This window comes from Aphelocoma coerulescens, chromosome 4, assembly GCF_041296385.1.
Source record: "Aphelocoma coerulescens isolate FSJ_1873_10779 chromosome 4, UR_Acoe_1.0, whole genome shotgun sequence".
Classification (NCBI taxonomy): Eukaryota; Metazoa; Chordata; class Aves; order Passeriformes; family Corvidae; genus Aphelocoma; species Aphelocoma coerulescens.
Window position 1 is genome coordinate 19,998,352 of NC_091017.1, and position 20,240 is coordinate 20,018,591.

At 43.5% G+C, this 20,240-nt stretch overlaps 1 protein-coding gene and 1 long non-coding RNA gene across 5 annotated transcripts in view; both read left to right on the forward strand.

Moving 5' to 3' along the window:
• Positions 1-8,652: 8,652 nt before the first annotated feature.
• LOC138108978 (uncharacterized) lies at positions 8,653-14,279 on the forward strand. The gene is made up of 5 exons (XR_011150173.1): positions 8,653-8,737; positions 11,368-11,443; positions 11,859-12,037; positions 13,000-13,052; positions 13,304-14,279. It is a non-coding gene; the product is annotated as an uncharacterized lncRNA (long non-coding RNA).
• A 1,093-nt stretch (positions 14,280-15,372) lies between these two features.
• ADGRL3 (adhesion G protein-coupled receptor L3) overlaps positions 15,373-20,240 on the forward strand; it is a 492,473-nt gene continuing 487,605 nt past the window's right edge. For 2 of the 4 annotated variants that reach the window (XM_069012991.1, XM_069012990.1), the window contains exon 1: positions 15,373-16,170. The gene's annotated coding sequence lies outside the window, so the exon portion shown is untranslated. Of the gene's footprint in view, positions 16,171-17,158; positions 17,447-20,240 lie in introns of those variants that run through there. The other 2 variants (XM_069012994.1, XM_069012997.1) reach the window with 2 other exon arrangements.

The following is a 20,240-nucleotide window of genomic DNA, read 5'->3' on the forward strand; positions in this document are numbered from 1 at the left end:
GACAAGACCCAAGGGAATGACATGTCAGGGGAGGTTTAGGTTGGATATTAGGAAAAGCTTCTTCAGCCAGAGCGTGGTTGGACACTGGAACAGGCATCCCAGGGAACTGGTCACAACAGCAAGCCTCAGGCACATGGTGTGACTCTTGGGATGTGCTGTGCAGGGCCAGGAGCTGGACTTTGGTCCTTTCCAACTTGGGTAATTCTATTATTCTATGACTCTATGAAAGCTTAAGAACACCTTCCCCCCACCACTCCCTCCTGTAAGACAAAGAGGAAGTTTCTGGCAGTTTCTCAGAGAAGCCAGCCCTGTACCCCCTCTGCTACAGGAACTGTGCCATGCAAACCCAACACAGCCTCGCACCCAGCACTCCTGTAAACATTTACCCTTCAACAACAGCCCTCAGGCTGCCACTGTGTATTTGCATTATTCTACAAATACTTTCTGTTGTGAATAATGTAAAAATCATTGCCTATTGTGCTTCAGCTTCTTTAGCGCCTTCTGAAAATAGAACATACACTGAAGTAGTGCAACATTGTGCTTCAAGTCTGGGTTTTGTTTGGTTTTTGGTTTTGTTGTTGTTGGGATTTTTTTTGGTGTTTTGTTGGGGGTTTTTTTCCTGCTATTTTTCATCCTGTTTGAATGATCTGGTGGTGAAACATCTGTCACTGTATAGCAACCTTTTTCACCACCATTGCTGCTCTTAGGCACTTGAAATAAAATGTCCTTTTCTCAGCAGAAGGCTGGGTTGTGGTCACTGGCTGGTTTACAGGAATCGTTCCACCTACCTGTGAGAGGCAGCTCGATCTGAAAGACCCACTGCCTAGGAGCTTGTGACTCTAAGGTGATAAAAGAAAAATATTATATCAGCCTGAAAGTGCAGGGCAAGTCCAAATGGACTGAGTGCAATACAGTTCAAACTGAGATGTATTTTTCCCTGTGTGCATTGTATCAGTTTATCTTACAGAGGTTTCAGCAAATTTTTGCTTTTTATGGTAGGGCATGAATTTATGAAAAGGAACAGGAAGGAGAAAAAAAGATTTTAAGGAAGAGTCTTGGGAACTAAGAAATGCATGTGTTAACATTAGAGTGATATACCTACATATGCAAATCACTGGTTCTGGATGATCTCAAGGTATTACAGTGATTTGCCTCCCACCTCCCCACCCAAGTAATATAAGAAGGGAAAAAACAACTAATGTAATTTTTTCTGAAGAATCCTTGAAAAATATATTTCATTTGATCAACTAAAATCAGCTTTCTAACAAGGACAAAACAATAATGACTGAATGGCTATTTTCTTTTTAAAAAGCATAATAAAAAATCAATTTCCCAATGAGAGGTGTTTCAAGAAAAAATTCAGCCTGATTTTCTACTACAGCAACTACTACTGAAAACAGAAAAACAACCAGGGACTGATCAATACATTAGTGAGAGGTGAATATGGGACTCATTTTCAGAAGAAAAAATAAAACCAAAACAAAACAAAAGTAAGAGATGGGACTGCTTCACAGAAAAAGAAATCCTTAAAAAAAAACCCAAACCAAAACAGTACCAACAGAGTCATCTCTGAAGATATAAAGGTAAAAGAAAGGTGGCATCTCTGGCACATCTCATAAAGAATAAATCTCCATGGACATTATATATGTATGTATATATATATATATATAAAAACAGAATCTCAGAGAAAGTATTAGTCTAGTTCATATTAATGAACTTTGCCAAAAACCCACACACTAAAACATGGTTGCATTAAATGTTTCTTGAAATTTTTCACGAAAGAAACAAATCAGTAACAGTCAGACTGTTGATACGTATTTAGTGAAGGAACGTAAGACACAAATTCATTAATAAATTATTCACCAGCTTTGCTCTCAAGTGTATTGAGAGCTGGCAAAATGTCCATGGCTAAGGGTAATGCTAAATAACTGCACATAAAACAGAGAGACACTGTCAGGTAGCATAACACACAGGTTACCGGCAGGTCTTGACTTAGTCAACATCCTCATTAATGATACTAAAGCACAAGTAAACAGAAACATAATGAAATCTGTTGGTAGCTGGAAGGAACTGCATGCCAGTGTCAAAGAAAGTGGAATAATACAGAAGAAATGAAATGCCTGGGTGTCAAATAAAAACCCACTACATCAAATGAATAAAAATATTCCATTCATACTTGAAAAGAACACAGGCATGTCTCAGATTAATTTTACATCCATCACCAGGCACCGGTAGCCAGACAATCAGAGTAGTTCCACAAAAGACAGTGGAAACACCAGTGAAGATTGAAGGAAGCATGGACCTGTTTCCCCCTGCTGATGAGCACCTTCTTAAGGAGAGTGGCAGAGAGAGCAAAAAGTGATTTTTGGTCTTCTGACATAATGTACAGCACTCCATTGATTATATTATCAGTACTTTTAAAAATCTGTAAAATTGTAACTCGAAATGTTTATAGAGGTGAGGGGGATGAATAATATCAAAGGTATTTTCATAAATCCATAAACTTGAAAATATGTATCTTAAGGTGCTAAATTAGTAAATGACTCAAGGAACCTTACTTGCTCTGGCTACCTCACAACCCATACTGAGAAAAATGTTGTTGCTGAGACCTCAAAGTGCTGTTTTGCCTGCTCTTTTCATTAGAAGTCATTCATGTTTTATTTGGATAGCTTCAGTCAATGAGTATCTCTGTTTTATTTTTCAGTAAAACCCTGCCAGTGCAATCAACCTCGTCTGCAAATTGTTCTGCATTCTCTGTAAGTGAATGTCTAAAAAAGGACCAATTGTTAAAATGAAAAGGTCCCAACAAAACAAAGAAGTTGGTCAAGCTAGTGAAAACAAGGGCTGACCAAAGATTTACCAAAATTTTTTTGAAGGTGGAGAGGCTAGGTAATAAAATGGCAGGTGAAACCTACTGGAAACAGATTAAGGTGATGCACCTCAGAAAAAGCAATCCAAGACTCAAGTGAACAATATGAGCTCTAAGCTGGCTGTAACTGTCAGGAGCAAGACCATGAAAAGACCAGCTTAATCCTGGACAATGCTGAGTAAAATCATAGGAGGTTTTACAGAGCAGATAGAGAATAGAAAATACTGTTAAACCCCAATACAACCCCAAAGTTCATCCCGATTTTTAACACTGCATGCTACTCAGACTCCTTCACCTGCAAACAAAATATGATGAAAAATTCAGAGGAGAATGACAAAGGTGACGAAAGCTATGGGGCAGCTTCCCTATGATAAATGAGCAAGTAGTTTAGTACTCTTGCTATGGGTCAAACTTGACTTGAGAGGAGATGGTAGTTTTTGGGAGTCACGGTGCTAGATGGAGCCAGACACAGAAGAAACCCATGGGGTGCTGGGCTGCAGCCTCACCTGGCTTTACCAGGGCTGTTTTTATGGGTGCTCAACCTCTAAATGGCCTCAGGGGAGAAACAGCATCAGATTGTGCAGTAGAAATCCAGAAATAGTTACTAACTGTGAAAAAAAAAACCCTCCACATGTAATTGAGAAAGTTCCTGAAATTAAAACGGGTGAAAGAGTACTTGGGGAAAAATACCATGAGTGCTTGTGCTGTTGTTGCAATGTGTGCTCAGAGGGACAGCTGGAGCACGTGTGTGGTGGCAGGGTGTGTGTGTAAGCTGTTTATATCCAGAACATGAACCATATGCTGCTTTTAAATCTTCTGCAACTAAGCAGCCGTGTCTCCCTGATCAGACCTTATCTTTAAAATGATGACCGACTTCTGGGACTTTCTTCTGTGCTTGCTTCCTGCTCCTGTGAACCTGAACATGGCTCTTGGGAAGCATTGTGGATTGACAGCTTCAGCAACTACAAAAAATAGACATGATAATTGCTGTCAGAGAAGGACTGGAAAGAGAAACTGAGAGCTTAATTACGGCTGCAAAGGAATGGGCTCTTTGTACAGGCAATGATAAAAGGAAGATAGAAGGAAGAAAGTACAGAGCATAAGAATTGCAGTCAGCATTTGGAGACTATTAGCAGTTCAGTTTATGATCATAACAATACAGCTAGAGATTTTTTAAAGGTGCAGGCTAAAAGGCTGTCAAATCGGGCAGCATGCATTCTACAAGAGCCACAAAACACAAGTGGCTTCATCACAATAGGATAGTAATAGAGGACTTGTTGCAGTCTTAGTCCGAGTGAGAAATACTGATGCATAAAAATCCCCTTGAGATATTTTTTTGGCTGCTAATAGCCATAAGACACATGCTAGTAGATCCAGCATGGTGGCCTTAGAAAGGAAGGAGACTGTATCATCATGGACACTGCTTGTCCACTTCTTGAAAATGCCACACAGAATGCAGCATAATGCAAACACACATGACTGGCGATGACACAGAAAGCATAATTGCAATTACTTCAAAAATTATTGGGAAAACCAATATAACCAAAAATAAATAAATAAATAAATATAAACCAAGTATAAACCAATATTGTGCACATCAGAAACATAAATCATGCACCTTCCCAAAACCAAATATAAAACATGATAATTGCATCCAAAACTCATTGATCGCTGGATTTGAATTGGTTCCCCTAAAAACCTGGATGGTATGGCAGAAAACCAGACAACTGCAGCAGTAACAGTGCCCTCTAGATATTGCTAACACATCTCTAGAAATATACACTCATGATTAGCATTTATATACTACAGGTAAAACCCTGGCTGGTTTTGATGACCATTGAGATGTAGGTGTCTGCCACACAATGAGATCCAGCTTGATGAAGCGGGTGGCCCCTCCTTGCCCAATACTCTTTGTACAGGAAAACGATGCATGAAGGTCAGCTAGGTACAGATATGGCCTGAAGAGCTGAAATGCAGGTTTCTGCCTCGGCCATTCCATTCCCTCCAACTTCTACATTCAGGATCAGCTCTGCAGCCTGAATGGACTATTCTGCTTCAGCCTCTGTTTAGCCCAGGGGCTGAGATACACAGGCCTGGGATAGGAAAGAGGCAAACAAGGGTCCCCACGGGAAAGGCTGCATCTTACTGCCCTCCTTGAAAAAAAAACAGCTTTATTTCTTTAGGGGTGACCCTTCCCTTTCAATACATGCATTAAAGCAAATATGCTTTTCTTCAAAGGTGTAAATGACACTCAGGAATTTGTCAGAGGGGGATGCTCAAGGTCAGCAAAAGAAAAGCCAGCAGTCTGCAGGTGTTTGGTCACAAAGCCAAGCAACAGAATATCCAGCTGTATGTCAGTCCTTGGAAAAGCACCGAGGAGCATGCAACACCATTGTTTTGAACCCTCCAAGCTCGAGGGACAGACACATTAAAGAAAAAAAATAACACCTCAACTAGCTCATCAATAAGGTCAGCTGTCCTAGCAGGAATCCTTAGTCCAAGACCTTAAATACAGAAAAGCGTGAGTGCGGACAGCTAGTATTTAACAGAGCCAACAAGGCAAAGAGTGGAACTAATTAAAAGTAAAAAAACCCCACCAAATAAAAGAAAAAACATGGGGAACCTGAACAAAACCAAACAGTAAACCAAACAAAAATAAAATAATGAAAAACCAACCAAAAATCCATCAACAAAAACAACAAAACCAAATAAACCAAACAAAAACCAAAACAACAGAAAACGCATACATCACAGTCCAGTCATATTTTGACATGAAAGAGAGCAATGTAGGGGCCAGTAATGTTACATTGCCCTTAGACTCATCACAAACTTCACAGGGAGAGAAGATTTCTCCCTCCTTTGTAAAAAAAAGCTTGCAATCTTCAACATGTAAATAGACATAAGCTACAAAGAATTTTATGGGCTTTGTTTAAAAAGGCCATTCTGTGTCACTGTTCCAAAAAGCATAAGGCTTTTAACTTTTAATCTAGATTTAAATTTATGATGGGCATTCTGGATCGACCACCACAAAGTAAGTATTTTGCTGTTTGCATCATATTTGATGATGCTCTCCACTGCCACATTCAGGCCATCTAGTGCCCAGAAAATGTCACAAACAAGAATGTGGCACCAGGTAAGCAACGCTGCAAAAAACAGCTGTAATGCAGTCCTTGCACAGATCATTTGAACAAGTTGAAACTGAGTGAGATGTACCTGAGGAAAAGGGTGCTCTGGATAACACAGGTAACTGGGAGCTCTGTGCATATTGGTGTTCTGAGCTCAGACCACTGCAGACACGTCAGCTGAAGTTAGCTGAGGACTGAGCTCAATGGCAGATTGTCCTCAGTTTAAAGAGGCAGCTGTCCTCTTAAGAGGTAGGAACCTGATGGCAACTGCCTGGTTTTGCTTTGAAGACAGAACTGACACTATTTCCAACTCATTTGTAACTCAGTGGTTGAGTGCTGGAACAGAAAGTTGCTACTTCTGTTTTTTCCTCCAGATATCTTCATAGACTGCAATTCTCCACAATTTGGAGCACTGAAGAGAACAAAATATGAATGAAAGGCAAAATTCCCATAGCAGTTTGTTTGGAAAATCAGACTTAGAATTCTATTAATGTTAATGGTATTTAGGAGCTTAGCTGTGTCCTGTGAAAGAGCCTGGTGATCCAGGACACATCAATTTGCCAGTCAATTTACAGGGGCCTGGCACTGGATACAAATCTCCAAAATATATTGAGGGTCACATCTGAAAAGCAATTCCAGTGCTTGAACCTTTTTCCCTACCTACTGCTCTAAGCATCTCTTCAGCATAATGATATTCATATTTTCCAAATCACTATGCTGCTCTCATCTTGGCTCACCGAGAAGCTGTTGTGTATACTAATTGGGGTGGTATGTCCTATACATTAGGATGTCTGGCTTAATGTGGAAATCTTCTTAAAATGCATACTTGATTTATTCATTGTACAGTTTAGACGATGAAATGAGATGGGGTGAATTTTAGAGTTATGAATAATAAACTCCTGCTCAGCCAAAGCTACCAAGTGGTGAGTTCAAGCTTGAAGAGATGCCACCATTACACATTTTACACGTGCTAATATCAGGCTGCCTACAGTCCTCGCCACATTTTTGTTATTTTTCTTTATAGCCATGCAAAAGTAGGGATTAGTGTGTAAGGGATTTAGGAGCACAATTCCCACTGGCCTCTGCTGAGATTATGCCCCTGAAAACCTCTTTTGAAATCTGCTCCAGCTATTGATTGCTGTCAGATTTCCATTTGGCTGAATAGGTGAGGTCCCTGACCCCCTTTTCTTTTGTGCTGGTTGATAACGTTTTATAGTCCATCCTGTTATCCTTCATGAAAGACATTAGGTACATCTTGCTTGCTCTTTCCCTTTCAGAATTTGTCTCAGCAAGTCCCTTTTCCTCTACAGCCCTAATGAGCACAAAATTAATTGGGTACATATGTAGCGATGCTTAGGAGCATTCAAGACTACCTGGAACTGTCACCCTTTTTGCACTGTTATGGTATCAGTACCTTGGTAATGCTACTCAGCATTTCACACAGCCCTCAGGTGTGAGTCCACTGGCCCTTTCTGCATTTCAATCATCTCTTCCAAGTTGTTGGGTGCCTCTGCTGGTACATTTTGGTGTTTTGTTTGCTTTCTCTTCAGCTGCCAGGCACTGTGCTAACTATCTGAAGATCAGATCGCCCATTTGTCTTGGATCATTTTCCTGTGACTCAATCAGAGGAAGCATTAAAAGATTTATAAAATGAATGTGTGTAACAAGGACGTGCCAATCAACTGTACAGTAGGGGGTAAAAAAAGCCATTATTTCAGTGACTGCTGATATGAGTTAAAAGAAAACTGAACTTAAAAAAAAAATCATTCCACTGACTTCTGAAACGGAGTCCAGGAGGCAATAAGGTCATGTAGAAGACCAAAAAGATCAATTGCATGTCTCTCCACAACCACCCATTTCTTAAAGCCCTGATTTTCGGTATAATCCCTTTGTCTATGTTTTGACCCAGTCTTATTTGATTTATGTTTTTTATTCATTAAATTGTAGGCATGAGGCATCCGCTCAAGACTTAACCTTATGCATGTTTCACTGAAGGGATTTTCTGTTGTATTTGATACAAACCATTCTACCTGGTTTTATTATTTGAAATCATCAAAATCTGTCTTTGTATTCTTGATTTCTTTCTTTTTGGAACCTGATTTACCCCTAGCAATAGCATTTAGTCTTAAAAATAATTAGGATCACTTTACCACTGCAGCATAACCTGAAGTAAGAAAGTTAATTTCCTATTCAGTTTAGAATTTTTCCATTAATACCATGAATACTAAATTTATACCACGGCAGTCAAAGTCCTCAGAGAGTACCTTTAAACCACCAATTTCTTAGCTGTGATCATTTCCTACTTTTGTTTCCCAAATGGCTTTAAATCCTCCCACAGTGTTGCAACAAGAGTGGTATTTTCCCTTGGTTTTTTGTCTCTAAGCCTGCTTGCCAGGAGATAGGTAAGTGTTTACAGATGATATGAGCATTACAGGATAGATGGTTAAGAGTACTGCAAAATCGCCATGCCCAGCAGTCCCCAGGGCTGATTCAACATTTCTCCCAGTAGCTCAAATTTCTCTCAAGCCCAGCAAGCAATGTGAACTGGAACCTTACCTTCTAGACATCAGTATAATTCATTCTTCATGGTAACGCTGTGAGGGGTGCTAGTGGTGGATTTGCCACTCTTCCTCACAGGACGTGTTGGTTTCTTGCAGTGTGTAAAGGCTTCATGATCCTGGCTGGTGGAGTTATGCTAAGATGCAGCATGCAACATATGTCTTCAAGTGCCCTATAGATTAAGGTCAGTCCATTGGTTTCCTCAGGAGTATGGGCACCGAGTATGTGTGTGTTGTTGGGTTGTTTGTTACAAAGAACATCTGACTTTCCTGAATACTACAAGACTATATCAACAAGCAGCCCAGAAATTACTGCTGACCTTTTTGGTCCTAAATATCATTCTGCTCCTTATCCTTTTGAACCAAGCCATTGGTTTTGCTGTTTATTGGGTTTTTTCCTGGTTTCCCTGAACTTTTCTGACTTCTACAAGCAGCTGCAACCAACAAACCCCTTTGCTTCCAAATGTGCTGTCATTCCAGGGAAATCTCTCTGATGGCACAGTTTATTTACTCTGCTATTTCTGCTTCCTGTTGTTTCAGCAATAACTGTGTGGAAGAGCATTTAATTGCTCTTCCCATTTAGCCTGGCTGAAGCATGCTCAGCACACCCATCTGCTTTAACATGACTTCTACATCAAAGTCCCACCCCCGCTCTACAACAGCCAGTTACATCTTACAGCCTAATTTATTCACACACAAAAAGAGCTTTTATTTGAAAATAGAATCAGAGCTAGCTCTGAGAATTCACGGGTTCAAATTAATGAGAAAAAAAAAGTAACACAAGTTCTTTAAAGTGAAATTCTAGTGACAATTTTTATTTTCTCCCACATTACATATGTACTAGAACAACAGAGACAGGTCATGCTTTCCAAACAGTTGAAATAACTTGGAATCATAGAGGAAGTCTGTACTGTTAGGTTTCAATTAAGCTAAATTATTAATGATTTTTGTGTCTAATTGCCTTATTACCTCGACTACAGACACATTTGTGTCAACAGTTCAGATAGCTTTTATGCATGGCCATTTTGCAATTCATGTCTAAGCCACCAGTCAACCAGTCATCACCAGTCTTCCACAGTGGGCCTGCACAGCCTTCCCAGCTGGACTAAATACTACACTTTTCAGGGCAACACTCTATCTTGAGCAGCTATCCAAGTCCTTCCATGTCCCTACTGCCTACGCTTCAGGAAGCACTGAAACAGCACTGACGCCCACCAAAAGAGCAGGAATACCAAAAGAAAATCAGGATATTTCTGTTCATCATGGTTTACCTCAGCCATCAACAAAGCCCCGTGCAACAGCTCACTCACTCCCCCACCAGCAAGATTGGTGAGAGAGTTGGAACAGCAAAAGCTAGAAAACCCGTGGGCTGAGATAAAGACGGTTTAATAGGGAAAGCAAAAGCAGCTCACTCAGGCAAAGCAAAACAAGGAATTAATTCAGAGCTTCCCATGGGCAGGAAGATGTTCAGTCATCTCCAAGAGAGCAGGGCCCCAGCACACCTAATGGTGACTTGGGGAGAAAAACACCATCCCTCCAAACGCCCCTCCTTCCTCCTTCTTCTCCCCACTCTATATACTGAGCATGATGCCACATGGTCTGGAATAGCCCTTTGGTCAGTTCCGGTCACCTGGCCTGGCTGTGTCTCCTCCCAATCTCCTGTGTCTCCATCCCCAGCCTCCCTGCCAGCGTGGCAGTCCACACAAGAGAAGAGGCCTTGGCTCTGTACAAGCCCTGCTCAGCAATAACAAAACCATCTTTAGATTATCATCGCTGTGTTCAGCAAAAATCCAAAACACAGACCAATAACAGCCTCTGTGCCCAAAATTAACTACCCTAGCTGAAAGCAGCACACTGTCATTGAGACACTGACAACCCATCTTCTGCTGCACCAGGCATTGGGCATGAACAGGCTGCAAGGAAACATGTTAGCTAAAGGTTAGGGACCAGACATCCCATGGTGCTTTCTCTCCTTTTCTCTCCTGTTGGTGCCAAGGCACTGCAAACCTGCTATGGTTGGCCAGTGTGCTATGACTTAAACCATCTCTTAAGTGGAAAGCATTTTTTGACAGCCCATGCTTTCAAAATTAAATAATTGTTAGTTGCATTTTCTATGTAATATGGAAGGGGGGTATTTTGTTATTTTTTGAGGTTATTCTCATACCTAGAAAAATGGTGTCAAAATTAAGAGGAAGGTACAGATTAAGAGAGACTACAAAAGTCAGATTAAGTGTGAGCCTTGTTGCTGATTTCTGCTCTTGAACTACTCCTTATTTTGGAATTTTGCTTGAGCCCAGTGCAAGCAATCCCACTGAGGTTTGTGCCTAAAAACGAGCGTGGGAATAATCAGCATGCAAAAACATGAGGTGCTTCCCTGGCAGGGAGGGATCTCACAGTGCTTTCCCAAACCAGGATTGCAGAGGAGATAATGATGAGGAAGAAGAAAACTCAGAATGTGGAGTCTGTTGAGGTCTAATTCAGTGTTACCATCTATCTGTCTGTCTGTATATCTATCTATCTATCTATCTATCTATCTATCTATCTATCTATCTATCTATCATTAGTTGTTAAAGAAATTGGTGAGCTTGAATTGTTGGAATTTTATGATGGAAATGTGGGTTTATCAGAGATAAGCTTAGTTTTGCTGGATTTGTAGCAGGAAGTCCGTGATGTTTATTTGTATCATTCCACAGCATTTGTTTTTAAAAATTCATGTAGTTTTGTAACGACAATTCTTCAGATTGGGAAAAAAAGGGTGAAAACCAAACATAATATTTGATCATGAAGTAAAGAAAACATCATATGTTTTGTGTAGGCAACTGGTAACAGTCCTGAAAACAGAAATGTGTATCTGTGAATTGGCCCAGATGACGTGCATCTTTGAGAACAACGTAATTCATTACAGAATGTAATGGCTCAGTGACAGATGTTTATGGAAGTTAATGGAAATATGAGAGAAAAAGAGAAAGCAAATAGGACACATCTTCAGAAAAAAAAAAAAGGAGAAAAGAATCAGAATCACAGTCAATTACAGTTCACTAAACCTACTTTTAAACCATTGTAAAATAATGAAATTATCATTAAAGCTCCATATCTACCTGGGGGATAACAGAAAAATGAGCAACAAATGATGCAGACACCACAGTGCTAGGGTGGTATGTGACAAATCCTCCAGAAGTAAATTGATTGGGAACCCAAAACCCTGGGTGAACAGATTCAAATAATACAACTTGAAATGGATTTTTTTTTTCCCATGGAAGAAAGTGTTCTGGAAACCTCTAAGGTTGCGATTTGGTTCTGTTGCAGGTTTCCTAGTGTAAAACACTGCACTGAATTTCAAGGCCTAAAGGCTGTCTGCCTCTGCAAGTAAAAAATACCTGAATGCCAGAGTGATGGATATGGAAAAGAATAGGAGTAGATTATAGAGTCTTACAAAATGATAGAGCAGCACAACAAATCAATGTGCTTTGGGGATGCTGGTGAAGGTAAGTTATATCCTCCAACTGCACAGAATAACTGCTCTTTATGTAATCACACCTGGGATATGTCATTAAATTGCAATACCTCATTACCCGTCCTTACAAAACACGGAAGAGTTTCAGGGAATTCAGATCCAAAAAAGAAAAATTAGCAGACTCTTGGAAAGACTGATACACAAGGAGAGATTAAGTAGCTTAAATATATAGCTTATCTAATCAATAATTAAGCAAGGGAAGGATAATGGCTTAAAAATATGTAAGAGAAGGATAATTATTTTGCATGATGCATGGTCACAGTTCAGCACAGTGCTAAAACACATGTGCAGATCCATCAGCCCTGCAAAACACCAACGTACGTGATTTCAGTGGCGCTTGAGCACATACCTAAATTTAAGCATGCATTGAAGTACTTTGATTAATCTGGGCCATAACCACAAGTAATAGTATGAAATTAAGAAATGCAAAAATGTAGGCTGAACAGCAGGAAAATCTTCCAAACGGTGAGATATATGAGACTGGGGAGTAATCACTCAAGGGAATTGGTGGAAACCTTATCCCTGGACACATTTCAAGTTTTGCTGGACAAAGTACTGGGAAAATATCCTTTGGGGAATAATCTTGCTGTTGCCTCTAGAGACAACTGCACAACCTTCTGCAACTATTCTGTGTCTAAGTTTTTCTGGGCTGACTCACAGCATTAAGCCCAAGACATGATTTTAGAAAGCACCAATAGCGCAACAGGCTGGTGGCATTCTGAAGCTCTTCCTTGCCTCCCCACACAATTTATCGGGTTTTTTCCATCTTCATTATATGGAATGCTATGAGAGGGGAAAAACTCACACCACCACACTTTTAGCTTAGTGGATTTTTGTCTTTTCTTTACTCACTGACTAAACATTGATTTCATTCTCACTTCTGCATTACAACAGAGCTTAAAGATATAGAGGAAATCTAATTTCAACTTGTAGGGCTTTGTTTCATTCCCGGAGCATGTGTGGTGAATGGTGAAATCATCAGACAGGTAATTGTATATTGAAGTATCTCATATCTCATATCTCATATCTCATATCTCTGAGCATCCCAGCAGAAGCAGTATTAAAGATTTGGTGGTTTTGCTAGTTTGGTTTGGGTTTTCTTGGGGGGTAGGGTTGGTTGGTTGGTTTTGTGGTGTTTTTTTTTTGTTTTTTTTTTTTTTTTTTTTTTTTTTTTGTTGTTGTTTTGCTTGTTTGTTTTGGGTTTGTTTTTTTTTTTTTGGTTTTCCCCTCCATGCAGACGCTTGAAGAAAGGCTGTTACAAAAAGGACTTTGCCAAAGATGGACCAACAGATTCTCCAGGGGCTTTCTCCACTGGGGAGAATAATTTTGGTAAGCCAAATGCAAGGTCCAAAGCACAATGGCTTTTTAATTGCTTTGAAATCTACTTTTTTTAAGTAAATGATTGTAGAAGACTGTGCATCATTCACTTGGACATGTGGGGCTATTCTGCAGCCATGTAGGAAAGGACAGGTGTTCTCTAACAGGACTTTGCAGACATCTACTGGAAATGGAAATGGTTGAGACAGATCTGTTAAAAATTGAAGATTTCCCTTCCCTGACCACAGCCGATATTCTTCCTTTATTTTTGCAGTGTCAATGAATGGGCCCTGATTTTATTATTGGGAAAACAGCACTTATGTTTATTGGTACTAATTTTCCACTGCACATCAATGCATCCAGAATAGCAATTCTTAACCTTAAATACTTATTTCTGTGTCGGTCTAACTAACAATTCAGCTAGGAACATGTGTGAGCATCTTCCTGACTCATGGTCCAAGTTAACAAACAAGATTACTCAATTCCCTTATCCCATTTAAAAGGATGGCCTTGCAAGGTCTCCATCATCAAGGATACTTAAGAGCTTGTTAAGGAAAAAGCTGAGCAGGATAATAAACTGAGTGGATCTCCCATCGGGCTGGACCAGGAGGCTCTTCATTTGGTCTCTTCCAGCTCTCCTGTCTACAGCCAAAGCTGGGGGTGCATTAGCATCTCCCCAAATAGGTCTGGTTACTGGGATAGTGTGGCATGTTGCCTGTGTCAGCACTCAGGCAATAAGAAAACTACAACTTTCTTCCTTTTTGGTTGTTTTGTTGTTAAAAAAGTTCGATTTGTTTAGGTCCTTCCCATAAAAACTAAAAGCAAGCAAACAATTTGGTTTGTGAGCAAAGTGGTTATCATGTTCCAGCCAAGCACCGTTATTGCTGGAGGTCCCATGTAAGCATTTAAGATTACAAATGTTAACACAGAGGCAGGCTTCTTGTCCTCTTTCCTCGAGGTTTCTGACTCTCAGGAGATGAAGGGGTTCATGTTTCCCACTTCCTGGGGGTGCCAGGGCAAAGACGGAGTGTGTCTTCCTGGCCCCAGCTGATGCCAGGCTGCGCTGAGCCTCAACCCCGTGCTGGACAGCAGGGAGACTAGCCTTGACCAGGAGGCAGGCTCTGATGGGCTGCTTGGCTAGGGACAGCAGGCTCACAGGCCAATAGTGAGCTGGGGAATCTAGTGGGGAATGGGTCTGTACTGGAAATACAGGCTGCAATTGGCTTCCTGGGAGGGGAGCAGAGGGCAGAGCACCCAATCGAGGGTGAGAGAACCACACGGGTGATGGATCTGTGCCGGAAAGGCAGGCTGCAATTGGCTGTTTGGATGGGGACAGAAGTCCAAGCGGCCAATCGGGACATGGGAGATCCAGTGTGGAGTGGGTCCGTGCCCTGTATGGAGGCTGCGATTGGCTGCCAGGCAGGGGAGCCACGGGCACAGTGTCCAATCGGGCGGTGCGGGATCCCTTCGGGAGGGGGTGCGGGGCAGGTGGTGGCGGGCGGGGGGCCGGGTTGCAGAGGGTGCGGGCTAAGGGACGGCTGCGGGGCAGTGCGGGCGCGGTGCGGTGCGGTGCCGGCCGGCTGCTAGGTGGAGCCCGCGTCCGCGCAACCCAGATCCGGGCCCTCGGCGCTCCCCCGCCCCTCGGCTCGCCGCCCGCCCGGCTCCGTGCGGCCGCCGCCGGGCAGGGCAGCAGCGCCGCGCAGCCCGCCGCCGCCTCCTCCTCGGGCTCCGTTCCCCGCTCCCGGCCCGGTCCTCCGGGAGACGCGGGTGCCGCGGGTCCCCGGAGCGCCCTGCCCGTGTGCGGTGCGTGTGCGCTGTGCCGAGCCGAGCCGTGCCGAGCCGGCGGGGCGGCCATGCGCCCCCCCCGCGCCCGCTGAGCACCGCGCGGGGCGCGCCCGCCCAGCCGCCCCCTCCGCGCCCGCGGAGCCGCCCCCTCCGCCCGCCCGCCCGCGCCGAGCCGCGCCGAGCCGCGCCGCGCCGGGGCTGGCGGTCTCCGCAGCGGGAGGAGGAGGAAGAGGAGGAAGGATCCAGGGTGTCTGCGGAGCGCGAGGGGCTGAGGACCACCCGCCTCCCTCTGCGCGGGCGTCTTTGTGTCCCCCAGCCCCGGCGGAGCGAGGGGCCGCGGGCAGGGGAGCGGATGCGAAGAGCGGCTGGTGCTGGAGGGGAGAGAGAGAAAGGGGGATGGTGGACGATTTCTCTCCTTTTTTTTTTTTTTTTTTTTTTGGTGGTCTCTTCGGCAGCGGCTGTTCTTCCCCAGCAGCAGCAGCAGCAGCGGCAGCAGCGGCAGCAGCAGCACAGGCAATGACTCTGCCGCATCCGAATCGCCTGGCTGGTGGTGCCGGCTCCGGAGACATCACCTTGCTCTGAAGTTGCCCACCTGGAGGAGGTAAATCGGAGCGGGGCTTTCGTCCAGAGGGGTCGGCGACAGCGGGGAAGAAGAGGGAGCGATCGCCTCCCCCATCCCCACACACCCTCATTCTCCGGGAGGAAGCTTCTGTAGCAGAAGAACACGGCTGAAAAGGAGAGACTTTACTTCTTTCTATTTTTTCCTTTTTTTTTCCTCTTTTTTTTTTTTTTTTTCTTTCCCCAATTTTTCCTTGCTTGAGGGACGTTCCGTGCTTCTCATCCCCCCCTTTTGCTTCTGGCTGGGGGCTTTGGTACTGTGGCCAGGTCTGCTTCCTACTCCCACCCCTGGTTTTAATGGCTGGATTGTGGCAGCAGCTCCCTGCTGCAGGTTATTGAGGATCTGATGGGGACTCGCATCTCAGGAGCCGGAGGTGACTAAAGGTAACTAACCAGCGGATGGATGCTCAGCAGCCCTTGCCTGGCCCTCGGTTGCACCCTTGCCCGGTTGCCTTGGGCTGAAGGGTGCCGGCCGCGCTGGGCGCACGCTTGGATTGAATTATGCTATAATAAGGATAGTTTGGCTTCAGGGGGGCTGGATCCTCCAGGTAACGGGGGAGCATCTCTCTGGGGCTGCATGCTGGGGGGCAGTGGAGACAAGGGGTGTGCATCTTGTTTGAAAATGCCTTGTAGGCTCCAGCCTGGTTTGGCTGGGGACAGCTAGGGTGGCAAAGGCAGTGAGGAGATGGAGGGGACCTGGTAGGTTTTGTTCTTGCTCTCTCTTGGGGTTTTTTTTTTTTTTTTTTTTTTTTTTTGTTTCTTGTTATTTGTTTTTGAAAGGCACCACGTTGGACCGCGGGGTTTGCTGGTGTTATACTGAGGAATTCCTGAGTTTCATGATGTTTCCTCAGTCTCCCCCCTTCTTCCCCCCTTCCCCAGTCTTCATGCCCATTCCTTCGTGGATCTGTATTGCTGTTTAATTGCTGAAGGGTGCCTCGAGAAGCAATTGCTTTCTTGGATATCAGGGGGCATGAGTGGGGGGATGTTGCCGAATTGGGGTGTGCGTTGGGGGCTGCCTGTGCGTGGACACGAGAGGGTAGGGTAGAGGTCTGCATCCAGCAGCCGCGGGTTACAGGTAGATGCGAGCTTCGCCTTCCCGTGCAGCCGGAGAGCGAAACGTACGGTGGAGGTAGGGATGTGCAGAGCTCCCCACCGCCTGCCTGTGAGGCTGCGTTCGCTGGCTCCTAACACTATAGGACTGGCGTTTGTTTTGAGCAAGGGCCGATGTGTATGGCTGAACGACGAAAATTGCATTTTTAATGCCTTTTTCCTTTTAACCCTTTGTTTATTTGCTCCCTTAATTATTTATTTGTGCTCCCTTTGCAGTCATCTTTTGACTGCATAACTTGGAAGTACGGTTGTAAGGCTGATGGTTTCCCCCCTGCCATCAGCCAGCGAGCAGCCCTGTTGCCCAATTTAAGGAGCCTACCTCCAGCTGGTGCCTCTTAGGGCTAATGAAGATGTAGCTACACTACCCCAGAGATGTGCCCTGGGTATTCGGGGGATTGCCTTCAAGGACTGAGTTTGATCAGCAGCTTTGCATCCAGAGTTGTCCATGGAAGTAGCGCTGACCTCCAATATGTGTAGTTGTTTTTTTTTCCCCCCTCACCCTTTCCCCCATAGACAGGCGGATGTTTAGTTTTGCTTGAGGGATGGTGAGGTAGGAAAAGAGGCTCTCTTTCTCTCCTTTTCCTGATAGGCATGAGATTGTTCTCTGCGGTGGTTAAAACAACTCGTATTTTGGCCAACAGCAATGTATTGTTGTCTGCTTGTCAACTGTAGTGTTCATTATCGCTTGAGCCAAAACAACCCATGTCTATTTTATTTACTTTCCTGTTTAGATCACTTCTTAGGAGTTATTGCCATTTCCACTCTCACAGTTCTGGTTCCAGGCAGCCAGCTGCTTAGAGGGAGGCTGAGATGCAAGAAAAAGGGTGAAAATGCCATCTGTTTCTTGATACAAGGCAGCTAGGTAGTCTGCTGGCTGCTGTTTCTCTCTGTATTATAGCACTGATTACTCCAGAGTGCAGGATCAAAATTTTCAAAGCTGACCAAGAAGAAATCTTCCCTGGAGTTGAAAAGAAATGAATTCCATTTTCATTGTGGAATGCTGCCTCTTAAGAGTGCAGCCAATGCTGCCTGCTTGGTATTGAGTAGTAGCATGTGCTTTGTAGAGCTCATTTATCATCATTTCCAGGGGTTTGCAATACGAACAGGCTTCTACTGTGCATTCATTAGGAAAAATTCTTCTATGGAGTTTTTCATGGGAGTAAACCAGGTGTTGCAGGTTAAAATGGGCTGCTGTCAAAAAGTCTGCAGTCGTCACTTAAGATCCATGCCAATGTTGGGTGACAAAGTTCAGGTTAGGGCTCCATGGTAAAGCTGTATTTTTTTCCTAAAGATTAAATTGTTCTGAGAGAAAAAGAGTCAGTCCCTGTTGTTGTGGTTGAGCCTGCTTGTGTTCCTGCTCTTTAAGAGTACTTTAAGAGTACTTTTTCCTTATTTAGGCTTGATTTACTATAAAGTGACTGTTGTCTTGTTACCTGCTAGCAAAAAATAAAGTGGATACAAATCTATGGTGTGTTTATTTCCAAAAGGAGTGAAGTTTTTATAAAGCTAGTCTTGATCTGTGAGTTCCATATAATTTCTGTTCTTAAATAAATATGTGTTTTCCTTTTTCTTCCTGAGGTAGTTAGGAGAAGGTATATTTAGTTTTGCATTGAATCCCAGAACAAGATAAATAGCAGTGTAGATTGATGACAGTGAAAACATCGAGTGCTGCTTTGTGGGGCAGTGAGATTTTATTGGAATTTGTTAAGTTGAGGCTACCAAGTCCTCACGGAGATGTTTTTTTGTGACAAAAGCAGGAGCTGGTGTTTCAGTTTCTTGGTGCCCTCCTGAGATTAAGTAGTTTATGTCTCAGCCTAGAATATTTGGGTTTGTCCCTGAGCCCTGTCGCGTCCATCCCTCCACCCCCCTCATTTGTTTGCTTGGCTGTGTATCCCACAGGTTGGGATGCCATGGAGACCACGTCATTCGTCCCACTCGGGGGTGATATGGCTGAGGTACTCAGCTTGCCTATCCAAGCATTAATTGCAGAAAAGGCTTTTTTCCTCCTAAAACAGAAAGCAAATTGCCCTGTGCCTGCTGGTGCAAACATGAAGCCGGAGCTCTTTGCTATCTGGGAGGGAAGTGCAAGCAGGTTTGTAGGTGAATATGCAGGCACACACATCCAGCTGGCTGACTGGTGAGCTGGGTGTCTTTCTAACAGCCCTACAACAGCGTTGTAGGGCTGTTAGAAAAATAAATATTTAGAGGCAGGTAGAGCGAATTATTGGCCAGGACTGGAGAGGAATATGCATGACCTTTAGCTTTGGGCAGCACTCAGCTGGAGGGCCTGATGCTGCCATCAGGGTTTTCACATTCAGAGCATGAGTGGATGCATCATCAACACATTTATTCATGCACACGGGGGCAGGAAGTCTTTGTAAATGGAGAAGTCCCAGGAATGGGTGATTTATTATTAATTTTAATACTAATAGTGTTGGGACTGGTGTAGATTGACTAGGAAGCTATTTAACGCATGACACGGTATAAAGGATGGGTTAAAGATTGATGAAAGAGATGGAATTCACGGAGCAAGAATGGATCAGGGAAAAGCTAAAGCATGGAGGATGGGCACAAGGATTTCTATGCCTTAAATAAGTTCCTTTTTTTTTTTTTTTCCTGTTGTGATTATGTTGCTTAGTGGTTGTAGAAACAGCCCAGTGCTGCGATTGGAGTGATTCTGATAAAATTTTTTATTCCCTAGAGACTTCTTGCACATCACAAGAGGTTTGGAAGAACAACTCAAAAAATAATTTTTTTTGGAGTGGTGATAATCTGAGAGCTAGACATCACAATATTGATGTGTTGTTGAGGACAAGACTGAAACAATCAGGACAGCCCTGCAAAATAAGTTTTTTTCTTCCCCTTATAATGGGATGCTTATTGGGGTGGGATGTACTTGGTGAGCATTGACATTCTGGAGAGGTGTTTATGGACATCCATTTCTTCCCTGCTGGTCCTTTTTGCATTCCATGGATGCCCTCCTGCTGGGATGGGAATATGGGAAATGCACCATGATGCCAAATTCTGAGTGTACATCCACACTTCAGTCTCTGCTATGTCTTTAGTCAGTGCTTTCAGTTGCAGGATGAAGAGCTAGAAATTATCATTTGTAGGAGTTCAGTATGCACTGGTGTATTTGTAGGAGTGTACCTGTCCCAGTAAGGTGGTGTGACGTGCTGGTCTCTGACTGCCTCATCTCTTGGGGTCATGCCTGCTTGCCAAATGTTTGTCACGATCCTCACCAGCACTTAATGTCAGGCTCTTTAATCCCTATTTGGGATGCATGTGAATATGTCCTATTTCTGTAGGTGTTGAGATGCTCCAGCACTCCCTGATCTCATCCT